This window comes from Cydia strobilella, chromosome 15, assembly GCF_947568885.1.
Source record: "Cydia strobilella chromosome 15, ilCydStro3.1, whole genome shotgun sequence".
Classification (NCBI taxonomy): domain Eukaryota; kingdom Metazoa; phylum Arthropoda; class Insecta; order Lepidoptera; family Tortricidae; genus Cydia; species Cydia strobilella.
In genome coordinates this window covers 6,552,195-6,565,690 of record NC_086055.1, presented here as the reverse complement: position 1 = coordinate 6,565,690, position 13,496 = coordinate 6,552,195, and the positions used below count along the sequence as shown (strand labels likewise).

At 36.7% G+C, this 13,496-nt stretch overlaps 1 protein-coding gene across 1 annotated transcript in view; it reads right to left on the bottom strand.

The window, feature by feature from the left end:
* The window catches only part of LOC134747931 (uncharacterized), a 290,299-nt gene extending 277,091 nt beyond the window's left edge, over window positions 1-13,208 (bottom strand). Inside the window, exon 1 of the mRNA XM_063682609.1 lies at window positions 12,838-13,208. The gene's annotated coding sequence lies outside the window, so the exon portion shown is untranslated. The remainder of the gene's footprint in view (window positions 1-12,837) is intronic.
* Between the last annotated feature and the right edge of the window lie 288 nt (window positions 13,209-13,496).

Here is a 13,496-nt window from a genome sequence, read left to right as displayed (position 1 = left end):
ATATATTGGTATTTATTAGTTATAAGTTGACCACCTGACGTTTCCCATGTAACACTCGCCACTTGCAGGTGTTCCAGTAGTACTAGAGCGTGATATGTATTAATAATATAGGCATATTTAGAATAAGTCGGTTTTTGAAGAATACATAAAATGACGAGGTTAATAGTCGACTGCGGAAGCATATTTTTCAAACATATCGGGCACATTATTAAAATACAAAACTCCTTAGACCGATTTGTTGTCCAATGCCTCACGGCATCGACGAAATTGCCACCGGTCGGTGATATACTCTACTTCACTTTCCTTTCCTACTTTCAAGCCAATTCGAATGTACACTGAGATCAGAATGGTATTTGAATCATGCTATTTAGTTATCGTGCGTCTCGCGTCAATACATGTACGGACAAGTACGAGCGAAATGCACGATAACTAAATAACAAGATTCAAATCAATGTAATAGAAATATTAGAAATAAGACCATACTTAGCGTACATCTATTAGTGTAGATTAGGCTAACGGCTACGTGTCCGTTCGAATTGGCCTGTTAGAATTGTTAGATTGAACTATCGTTGACCATAGCGCGTAGATTTAATTATTGCTGTAGTTATAGAAGATATAGTCTACAAACAAACATAATGAAATAAGCATTATTACAAATGTACTATTGATTAATCTGTACATTGGGTACACAGTAATATTATATTAGATCAATATCAAAACAATACCAAATTTTTATAAAATAATTTATATTTCTGATCAGATAGTTCAGATTTTGCCGCGGCCAAAAAGCGGGATAAATACGCGAACCTGGCAGGGAACTATTATTTTGTACCCCTGGCGTTCGAGACTACTGGGTGCTGGGGGTCAGAGGCTATTGCCTTTACTAGGGGAGTGGGACGTCGTATTAGGGAGAGGGGGGTCTGACGCCCGCGCGGGTTCGTACCTGGTGCAAAGGTTGTGTCCATCGCAATTCAACGTGGTAACGCGGCTAGTGTGATGGGCACCTTTGCACCAGGGACAACTCGGGGGGGACTCTTTGACTAGGCTTAAGTTTAGCCTTAAGTTGTTATGGAATTGTTTTTTTTTTGTATATTGACATTTATTGAATAAATTCCTAACTAACGAACACACAACGATGTGTATTGTACGATAAAGGAACATGATTAAGTACTTAATGAATTATTTGTTTAAGTTATCTAAGCGCCACTTGCACTGGTTAACCCCGGGTTAGTGAATGGTGGAAGTGGCTCTAAGTGAACTTAAAGTTACGAGGAAGTTTTCGGAAAAAAGACTGCTCCTGCTCTGGGTACCTAGCTGGGCTCACTTTCAGTAGAAAAATGTTGCGAGCATCATGGCAACTTTTAAGCCGGGTAGGTACCATGCACGGTACGTTAATATATGTAAAAAAAAAACAGAAAATCTCACTACCTCACAAATTTAAACATGTTTGCTCAGTGTTTAAGTCACTACTTGAATTCTAAATTATTGTGTGTTATAATAACGTGACGTCGAACATTGACTAATATCTATTAATTTGTCAGGGAGTGCGGTCCAAGTAGGTATCGAAATACTCGAATTTTAGCTATGGTATTTAAAACTACATATATATGTCCATAAAACAAAGAGATTGTCTGACTATTTAGGTGTATGTTGTAGTACACTTATGAGTTAGTTTAGCTGCTGTTGCCATTAAATACAATATTAGCGTCATATTACCACAGATTACAAATTACATAATTTACAAATATAAAAATTAAATAATTTCTTCTAAATAATGCTATGGGGACAAAATACCTGCAGTAAAAAGTAGAATGACCCAAAAACAACATGTGTAGGTACATGGGAATATGGGAATATGGAGTTATCGAACTGCAAGCATCAAAAGCCCTATTTTGGGTTCCAACGGGTATATTAAGTTAGGGTGACACATGGGCAACACTGACGTAATTACTAAGCCTTTGCTGTCCGCCCGCACGCTTGTCTAGGCACTAGGCATCGGGCTATCTTATTAACCGTAATAGATAGTCAGTTGCTCTTCTATGATAGATTAGTCCTTAGTAGGCTATTTTTACCCGATTATGAGACGGCCTCGAAGTTGTGAGTTTGATTTTCACGTACAGGTTTTATATGGGAAGTAACGGAAGTAATTAAATGATCAGCCATTTTTAAAACTGCCTAGCAAAAAAATAGCCATTTGGACGGCATAAAATATTGCTGGCAATAAATAAAAATCGAGCTACAACTGTTCAGCAAACAATGTAATAGATTACATTAGATAGGTAGCCTTATATCAATAGTCGAATCAAATGGACTGCATCCCAAGTGATGAAAATTTTGCAATAAGCGTACCTACACAGTTTTCATACCTTGAAAGGCAATGTTGGGTCATATGGGTGTCAACCAAATTCTTAATGTAACAGTTTACTAAATACTGCATAGCTATTAGCTATACAATCTGTTATGTACAGAGCTGTACATAGTAGGTATTTATATTACAGTCCATAAGATGATTCCTGATGGCAAACTGTATTTGTCGTGTCAACAGACCTTTCAACACAATGAGTAACCCACAGCATTGTCCATTGAAACTACGTATAAAATGGAAGATAGATAGCTTTCAGCTTGACAAGGGTTTGTGATCTTTGGTTGTGTTCGTGTCTCATCACGTAAACACTAACATTTCACACATCGACATAAATAAACGGCTACTTTGGAGTAAAAGTTATTAGTCGAGAAACTCGAGAATAATCGAAAGGTCGTTTTTAGGGTTCCGTACCCAAAGGGTAAAAACGGGACCCTATTACTAAGACTCCGCTGTCCGTCTGTCCGTCTGTATGTCTGTCACCAGGCTGTATCTCATGAACCGTGATAGCTAGACAGTTGAAATTTTTACAGATGATGTATTTCTGTTGCCGCTATAACAAACAACAAATACTAAAAAGTACGGAACCCTCGGTGGGCGAGTCCGACTCGCACTTGGCCGGTTTTTTTATAAGTGGATTTTGTAACGGTTTGGTATTATTCGTTTCGAAAGAGAGAGAGAGAGAAGAAAGCATTATGACGCAGATATAAAGACAAAGAGCGCTATACAATGGAGTATAATAGTAAAATAATCTAGTATAGCTCACCTATCCCTACAAGTAGAATTTAATGGATCTGAAAGCTAATTCTGATTTAACAATTTGTTACGGTTTTGACATTGTTTTGATACGACCTTAAAGAACGCCGACGCTCATTGGTGCACACGAAATTCAATCAAACTCGTGCGTGAGATTTGCACCAATCACCAAGACGATCGTCAAGCTCGTATCAAAACAAAATCAAAACCATTACCAATTGTTAGATTAGAATCAGTATCCCGTATGCCGTTTTTATTGTTTGTATGGAGCTTCGCTTCTTACTCTTCTCAATAGGTACTTACTGCACGCGATGTGGTTTAATAACGCGATCTAGGTACACATGGCCAATATGCCAACCCAATACCGAGGGCATTTTAAAGCCAATTAATCAAAATGCCAAACACTTAAGATCACTGCAATGCGGCAGGTGCCCGGTAAGTAACTCGTGGCAAACGGCCCGCATATCTTCTTGCATTGCAAACGTTGGTTCTGTTTAGTGTCGACGGCAAACCGTCGGTCAGAATTTCCGGTTTCAAGCTTATGTAACTTTTCACAGCGTTGTTGTTAGTCTATTGTTTGTAAAACGCCTTATGGAAAATGAGACAACCACCAGCTAGACATGTTTTCAGACGTACATACCTAAATCAGGAGGTCCACTTGCCAATATTTATATTGTATGTATGGGTCACCACATTTAACTAATGTGCCACAATAAGTACTAAATATAACACATGATAAACGGAGTTAAACATTTACAAACAAATCTAGACAATAACTTGGGAAACGTCAGGCGCGTACTGTCAAATTTGATGTAAGTAGGTATGTAAAAAGGTCTTCCTAGGTAAAAGCCTTTCTATCCACTGATTCCAATGAGGGCTAACGCGTATGAATTCGCCGCTAGGGGCGCTAGTGTAGATGGTGGTCTTTTCCATAGTTCGAAATGTCAAATGTCACTTGTCACTTAAATGACTGACAGCTGTTCTCTAGTCTTTTGGACCACCATCAACAGAGGCGCCAACTGGTGAGCAAAAAACGATAGCCCTCATTGCTACGTTAGCTAAATCTAGCATCTAGCTTCAGAAACACATCGGTTTTATGTAATAATCTTAGTAATGTTTTTAAATTAAAGCTGCTTCCTCATTGCTAATTAAGTTAAAATACATTCATATCTCAAGTTGTATTTAATTAATTTTCGCAATTTACGTGAACACGAAGTTTTATACACTTTTAAGATTTAAAAAGCTAAGGTGAGTTCGGCAAAGTTACGGACATCGGGTAAGATCGTATGATTCAAGTTTCCGCCTATTGTGGGGTATTTTTTGAATGCTGGCAAGGTGATGCGATGCGCAATTTTGTTCCGCACCCCTCTTTAGTCCGCACTTGTTGCTTTGACAGACTAGACGCGTATTTTGTGCCGTTAAGTAGAAAAGTTCAAAAAATGTGTTTTTATTTTCCATCCGGATATACCCTCCGCCAGTTTTTTTGGAATAACTGGTAAGATTAAGCGTTAATTGTTTCTTTTACAGATTGCATGTTATTTTTATTAAATTTGTGACAAATCTGTATATTTGGAATTCTGATACGATGCCTGTAGGCCAAGATCCGGTCTTACCCGAAGTGGTAAAAGATCGGATGCAAATCATCCGATCTTAAATTCTCAGGAATGCTCAAACTTTATACGTGTCACCACGATGCTTGATTAAATTTCTCTAACAGACGTATATAGTGGTGTTTTTTTTTTACATAACCGCAAATTACAATCTAAGCGTCTAATATTGCACACTTAAGTAGGTAACTGATCTCTTTATGAATAAATAATTATAAATATTTTTATTTACCTATCTGCTGTAATTATGAAGAGGTAGGTTTATTTTTTGTTGATTATTATTATTATTTTAATAATGTTAAAGAAATATAATGGTTTCTTGAAATATTATTGTTGTGTTGATTAATCAATTCTTACTTGGTTTAAAATGTGTGCTTATCAAAGCGAATTGGCCTGTTTGTAAGATCGAGAGATGTTTTCTCACACGAAATCATACTCGTAGTTATGTGCGATGGCGTTGGAAAGTTTATTAAGTACCTATAGACTGATATTACTGCAAATGATTAAGTTTTGGTCGTATTAATTCCTCCACTTTCATATTACTTTACCCTTATGTCCTATTTTATCACCCTCTTTCAACCTACCGCGCTTAAGGTGTCAATGAACCTACGTGGTTCATTGACCCACATGGGTTCATTGACCCCACACCTAAAAGTTTGACAACCATAATTTCTTGAAAATTGAGCGCATGGTGTAAGATCGGACGGAAAAAATGCAAAAAAAAAATGGGTCGGATATAATAGCCCGAATTACTGCTAGGCCAATTCTTCTATTTATATATGAATCGGTGAGTAAAACCGGTTATTTTGCAATGGTAAACTTTATGGTACCGGCAATAGGGCCGAACTTATAGGCCCGTCCGTTCTTACACCACCAGGTAAAAAAAGAATGCTGTCAATTTATTTTGTTTCCTATATTTAAACACTCATTACACGCTCACTATGACGTTTAGAAAGATAATAAAATTCAATTATATAGAGCATTTCATTATTATCAATTCTGTACTTAAAATCATGTCTGTACCCTATCCAAAAGCTGAGAAAAAAAAAAAACCAACATCATCTCAACCCACCTAAAATCGTCCGAAACTTAGCCGAACTCACCTTACATACTTATTTCAAAAGTCTGAAATGTATGTGGATTTCGTGCACGTGGATATTTCTTACGTTTTATATGAAGTCAAAGAAGACTAATTGCTGCCTTAACAAACTGAAACAGAAATAACTTTGATAAGAGGCATAATCATGTATAGTTAACGCTATCTCTACTGAGCTCGTTCACTTACCTGTACTAACAATGGCATTCTGTTAAACAAAAGCCATTATTTCTTTTGTGTGAGCGCGTGGCCTTTGTGCCTGAGCGCGTGGCCATTGTGTGTGAGCCTCAGACACAAAGGCCACGCGCTCACACAAAAGAAATAATGGCTTTTGTTTAACAGAATGCCATTGTTAGTATAGGTAAGTGAACGAGCTCAGTAGAGATAGCGTTAACTATAGTCATATAGTATTTCACTACCAATTACACGTTCGTGTACCGACCTACATTACTTCATCATCATCATCATCATCATCATCATCATATCAGCCTTCTATCGCCCACTGCTGAACATAGGCCTCTCTTCGAGTACGCCACTTATCCCGGTCCTGAGCCAATCTCATCCAGAAGTGACCCCGCGGTCTTCCGAATGTCGTCCACCCAACGAACCAACGGACGCCAGGCACTCCTTTCGTCTAAAAGCGGCCACCATTCCGTTAACATTTTGGCCCACCTGCCATCACTCTGTCTGGCAACATGTCCCGCCCAGCTCCATTTAAGTTTGGTAATGACGTTACTTCACCCTTTGTTAAGTCATATTTAATAATATAATTATTTACAACGTTATTTTATCGATACTATTTGTTCCCACCGATTCACCGATTTCATTTTCGAATAAATGCCCTTGTAGCTTGACTGTTTCCAAACCCAATTTTGTGCAAACAGTTTACGAGGTCGATTCACGCATATTGAGCTCGGTGACGAATTAATGAAACAAGCATGTAATTGTTATGATCCCGCATTGCGAACGTAAACAATAGCGTGCTACGTTATGTGTTGGTTAACTTTCGTCATTAGACTTTCGTTCGCTAAATCTGCTTGCGTTCTGCAGTGGAGCGGAACGCGCCGTCAAATTTATATGTTAAGCTCGCGTTTTACATGCACTTTCCAATAATGTGGGTATTGTATTTTAAGACAGCAAAACTGCCACGGAAATAGTCTTAAGCATTTTTAATTATCGTTTGTTAGCACGAAAATTAACTGTTAATAGATTTTATGATATGTATATTGATATTTCAGGATTCAGAAAAGGTAAAATGTCCATTCATTCTGAATATAAGGAATAAAAATTCTTTAAAAAGCTGAAACTGAAGAGAAAAAAAACAATTAATTTCCGAAATGACTGCGGAAGTTTATAAGATAAGGAAACGAGATCAATAATTATTATATTATACCGCTACTCAATCTCTTAATAGTTTCAAAGAGCGTGACAAAGCTCCAGTCATCCCTTTCACTGATAAGCATAGCATAATCTGTTAATATTATCGGGTTCTAAATCGATTATTGTGAGGCAGGTTGTGAACCACGCAAACAATCAACAGCGGGCTTACGGGTGTCGGGTAACCGGCGCTGTCGAGTGGCTAGCCGATACCTAATATAATATTTCTGAGGCTGCGTTTGTTTATTAAGTACTTAAGTGTACCGGTCAGTTATTGATATTATGTTATTTTATGGGAGTGTAAATACTTTCTAAAATATTTTTATAATATCTGACATACTAGCGAGTAACATTCTCCACAATTCTACGTGGTGTTTTACCACGAGATTTTTTTGCCTGGGTCAAAAACTTTATTAGTAAGTATGAGTTAAGAAGGTTTTGCGACTTTCCCGTGGACAACATAAAATAAATTAGGCATGTTCAAACCTACCTATATCTTAAAAGCTAATACGGTGAAAACTGTTATGCCGTTAACTACTAAAATATACCCAAATCGTTAACTTTCATCATCAAGATCGATCAAGTATTTCAATGTTTTTCCATTAGATGTACATTTTAATTGAATGGAATTTCAACTTTCATGTAAACAAATAAGGGTAGCGGGTAGGTAGGTAATTATATCAATATTCATACTTGAAGCAAACGGAATTGCTTTTCCCATGTAGGTATAATTAAATTGACTATACTAATGTTAATAAAATATATTTTATTATTTTGCCGGATTTATTATTAATTTACACAAAGGGTACATGCTTACAAACAAAATTTATGCATCGCCAAACTGTAACCAGTTTGTTGGCGATTGATTGATTTGAAATATATTGGTATTTATTAGTTATAAGTTGACCACCTGACGTTTCCCATGTAACACTCGCCACTTGCAGGTGTTCCAGTAGTACTAGAGCGTGATATGTATTAATAATATAGGCATATTTAGAATAAGTCGGTTTTTGAAGAATACATAAAATGACGAGGTTAATAGTCGACTGCGGAAGCATATTTTTCAAACATATCGGGCACATTATTAAAATACAAAACTCCTTAGACCGATTTGTTGTCCAATGCCTCACGGCATCGACGAAATTGCCACCGGTCGGTGATATACTCTACTTCACTTTCCTTTCCTACTTTCAAGCCAATTCGAATGTACACTGAGATCAGAATGGTATTTGAATCATGCTATTTAGTTATCGTGCGTCTCGCGTCAATACATGTACGGACAAGTACGAGCGAAATGCACGATAACTAAATAACAAGATTCAAATCAATGTAATAGAAATATTAGAAATAAGACCATACTTAGCGTACATCTATTAGTGTAGATTAGGCTAACGGCTACGTGTCCGTTCGAATTGGCCTGTTAGAATTGTTAGATTGAACTATCGTTGACCATAGCGCGTAGATTTAATTATTGCTGTAGTTATAGAAGATATAATTGAAGAAAGCAGCCATATAGGTACCTATATCATCTGGTCTGTAGCATCACTCAAAGTTAATCTGAAAAAGCTTTGGCTTTCCCACGAACTGTGATTTGGTTGAGTGCTAATATATATATTTTATTTATATATTATATATATATATATATATATATATATATATATATATATATATATATATTTAATATTTATTTAGTACTATATATTTATGTATGCTAGTACATATTTGTTTTATTGCATAATGCTATTGATGTATTTTAGTTATTCGTAGACGTTAATATTGTAGTTTTCCTTTTTAAATATTATTGTACGTTCTGTAAGTTTGTCTATCTATCTAATTCGAATTTTCCACTCATTTACTCTAAGGTTAGCTGGAAGAAATCCCTTATAGGGATAAGCTCGCCTTTGTACCTAAATTTATATGAATTTCATGTTAACAATTTTTGTTTTGTACAATAAAGTGATTTACTACTACTACTATATAGAAGTTACCAGAATATTTACAGTAATTCTCCTCTTTCTCATTTTACAATCAGGGGATGATATTTAGGATGAAAACTAAAAGTATACTAGGTTGTAAATTATTTTTGTTCTAAATCACGGTTAAATGAATTCGGTTAGTCGTTTTCCCGTAATAGATTTACAAAATTTTAAGATTTCAGTCATAGTAGTACCTACAGAATAGAATAACTTCAATTCAACGCGTATGAATGAATCATTGTCAAGAACAGTTATTTAACAAGAAATATCCACATATATTCGTTTTTCTGTATTTACGAGGGAGAATTATGACTTTATAAACCAATTAGGTATATTCCTCCACACGATAAATTACACCCTCGACGAGTTAACTGCCCGCAAATGGCATGTCAATATAATTTGTTCAGCGGTATTGTTATATGCATATGATCACTTAATATAAACCCCCCTTTATTCAATGCTTTTATAACAAGCTGATGCTTTATACTTCGGTTATCGTTAAACTCCAAAAGTTTAAAAACCTTACTTTAAAATAGTAAAATATTTAGAGGTATTTCAACAGCGGTACGAGGTAAATTCGAATTCCAGAGTATCGGATAACATACACGAGCCACTTTGTCTCAAAGCTAGTCACACCCGCAAACATTTCTCTTTGTAAATGTACGGACTATTTTCATGGGAAATTCATTTCACTGGCAGGACTTTTCAAATAAAACTAGATACACATCGCGGGAACAACAACACTCCTAAGCTTAAATAAAAGCTTTACGAAGGATTTGGCACATATATGTTCGAGCCCCGCCGACGCATATGTTCTCGCTAGTCAGAGCATTTTCCGATGTTCTCCCATTTGTACAAAAATAATGCTGTAGTTAAAAAATAACCCAAGCCAAGCGGCTGAATGGCGTCGGATCGCACAGGATAGGAACGAGTGGCGAAACCTAGTATCGGAGGCCAAGATCCACTTCGGGTCGCTGAGCCAGCGAAGTAAGTAAGTACCTAAGTAAGTAATGGACGATGTATTTCACGTATGACGATAAGGAAAAAAAAACATATTATTTCGGGTAGGAATTTAACAGATGTAGAGGTCCCGTGTTCGAATTCTGAGAAGGGCATTTAAATATTTGTGCGATTATCACAAATATTTGTTCCTGAGTTGTGTTGTTGTTGATGTTTACTGTGAATATAAGTATTTATATGTAAGTATATTATACATATCTTCGCTTAGTACCCACAGCACAAGCCTTGCTGAGCTTACTGTGAGATAGGACTATCTTTATAATCAGTGTCGTGTGTAGAAGTATTCATATCTGAATCGTAACGTAACCGATTTCGGTGACTATGGGTACCTATCGAATTGAAATTTATGAATAGCTGTAATACTAATAAATAAACCTATGAGCAGTTTTCTTAATAGGTATATAACTTTTAAGTCGATTACAATATTAGCTTCAATAGCTCGTAAAAAGTAGGTAAGCAAACATTTTCCCAAAAACTAAAAGAGAACCTATGAGAAATGAAAGAAACATAGTATTACATAAGGAATTAGAATACGGTAGTGGATGAATCCGACTAACACAACTTTTCTAGGTATTTTTAATAACCAAACATTTACCCGCTCTACGTCCCTTTGCATTCTGCCTATAGATTCGCAATGTCCAAGGTTTCGAAACTACAGAGATTTAAATTTTAGCTTAGCTTTTATTCCAAATTTTTATTTAACTCCAATTTTATAAAACGAGTTAATGAATATAAATCCGCCGCAATATGTATTAGAACGCGGATTTGACCCAATTCCGCCGCTCGTAAAACCCCGCCGCTCTTAACAAAAGTTTAATCGCTCGTCTTCGCCTATCAACGAATACTGTGTCCTGAAATATAATCGGGTAAAATTATTCATGTACCTCGTTATAGTCGGCATTTGCATAATGAAGTTTTGAAGCTACAATAACATTCTAAGGGGGGGCACTCGCAGTATTGCACAGGGCTTTCAGTCGTAATATACGTGGATAAATTATTTTGTTATGATTTTTCTTATCAAGTAATTTATAACATGACAAACAATTGCATGGACAGGTAAATAAAGAAATTTATTTGATATTTTTTAAGGTTTTGCAGCACAAATTAAAAGGGTTTTTAAGTAATTTATAAGTAGTGATCGGTAACAAACGGTTTAATTTCATGGCAGGGTGGTCGAGTTAAACTAAAGGAAAGTAACAATTTTGAAGCAGGATTTTAAGGTTCGTAATGAAGGTTATTAACCTTAATTAACAATTTCAGCTGAATTTTACGTTACAGATTCCCTTAACTATAACGCTGCCATAAAATTAACGGTTAAAATTCAAACGGTTGTTACCGATCACTATTTAATTCATAAGTTTACCCGATATTTATTACTGGTATCTAAGGTAAAAATTAACTGCAATTCTACAGTTAAGCAGCGTAAATAGTAGGTAAGATAACTTTTCAGAAGCATAACATAGTAATTTACCTTAATTGTTCCCGACACGACAGTTTACTCTATCCTAATTATCTCTGGTTACTCAATTAACCCGATCACAGTGCCGTGATACAGTCAAAACGGAACACGATCGCTAAGCGCAACTTACTATAGTTATTACATTTCCAGGGTATCCATTAATCAAGTCACATTCAATCAAAGTTAAACACAGGGTTCGCGGGAAATTGGTAGATAGGTCGCCACGTGCGTCGCGGGCGGGCCCGCCGACTGACTGCGCCAAAAGATGCGCAGTTACCCCAATATACCCTCTTATTACCATGTATCCCACCTCTTAGACAAAGGACCTCCGATCAATTAGGGCTAAAGTGGCAGAACCTGAACGCGCGGCTTGCTGTGGACTCATAAACAACAAGCAACCTCGACTGAACATTGCGATCTATGCTCATGCCTCAACACCAAGCATATGACGCGGCAAAAGAAGAAAAACGCGCAATACAAGGCAGAAAGGGACGCAGATATACAGATTAGTGTGCCGTTCGAATGGGACGGCTTCAAACATTTTGTAAGCTGATAACCGGCAAACTGGGAGCGAGGGGAACCATATTCTCGCGCTGCTCTGCATGAATGTAATGAATTAAGTTTCAATGGTACAAGAAAGACTTTGTGCGTCCATGTGAATGACTTTAGTCATTAAACCTCAGCATGGCGGTGTTAATGTGCAAATTAATTTAATAAAGTAATTTCACGTGAAACTAAAAATAAGCAGTAAGCACTAACCATTTACTGCTACCATTCTTATTAGACTAATTAGGTACTGTTAACTAGGAACGTGCAAATTTTGTGTCGATAATAAAAAAAAATTTAAAACAACGTGGTCTCACACAATAGATTAATAAAAACTCAACGAGTGATAAAATAATTTCAAGGTCTAATCAGCATCAATCACTACACTGAATAAGGAAACACAACTAAAACGCACACCTTATCCGTTTGGGTTAAAGAAAAACATTAACCATATTGATTTAAGTATATATCCTTGCACTAAAATACATGCGCTACGATATACAAAGAGGCCAGTTTAACACAAAGCGTCCTCATATCACGGCTTAAAACGAGTAGGTAGTCGAATCAGTCGAATGCTCGTAACCAACTGTGGGCCGTGACATATACAAACACAGACATAATTAACGTGCAATTTTTACCTATACATCCATGAAAATGAAATCCATCATTGGATCCTTGCAACTCCACTGCCGCTGCACACACACACACCCAAAATCACGCACACTACCGCGAAGTCCCTCCTCACGCGAAGGGAAAATCTTCACACACGGACGGCACAGATAAACATGTCAACTGCTAGACATTGTTACCCTAAAGTCCTTTCACGTTTTTCACCACAAATACACCATTAAGCACAAATAATAACACAAACCGCATAAATGAACACAGAAACACTGGATTATTTCGCAATATCACCCGCGTCGAGTCAAGAAGACGTCGCTTTCATCGAAAATACGCGTAAGTATTGTAGTGTCGATTCGGCGACTGTTCTCCCCGCCCTGAGCCAGACTCGAATGGCGCCGCCATATTGAATCTCACTTCACGAACGCACAGTGGAGCATCTAGCGGCATCACTGTGAACAAAATTGTCAATGACCTTACAATGCGTAGAGTTCAATTTAGAAAATATCTTCAAATACTTAACCAACTTTAGTTAAGTGCTTATAAACCAAATTATATTACAAATATGATTAAAGTTTTTAGTTTGTGTTTTATAGAATGCTATAATTTAAGAAGTTACTGGCAGCGTTTTATAACTGCGCTGTTGAACTAGCGTCGTAATTCTTCCACACGCCGG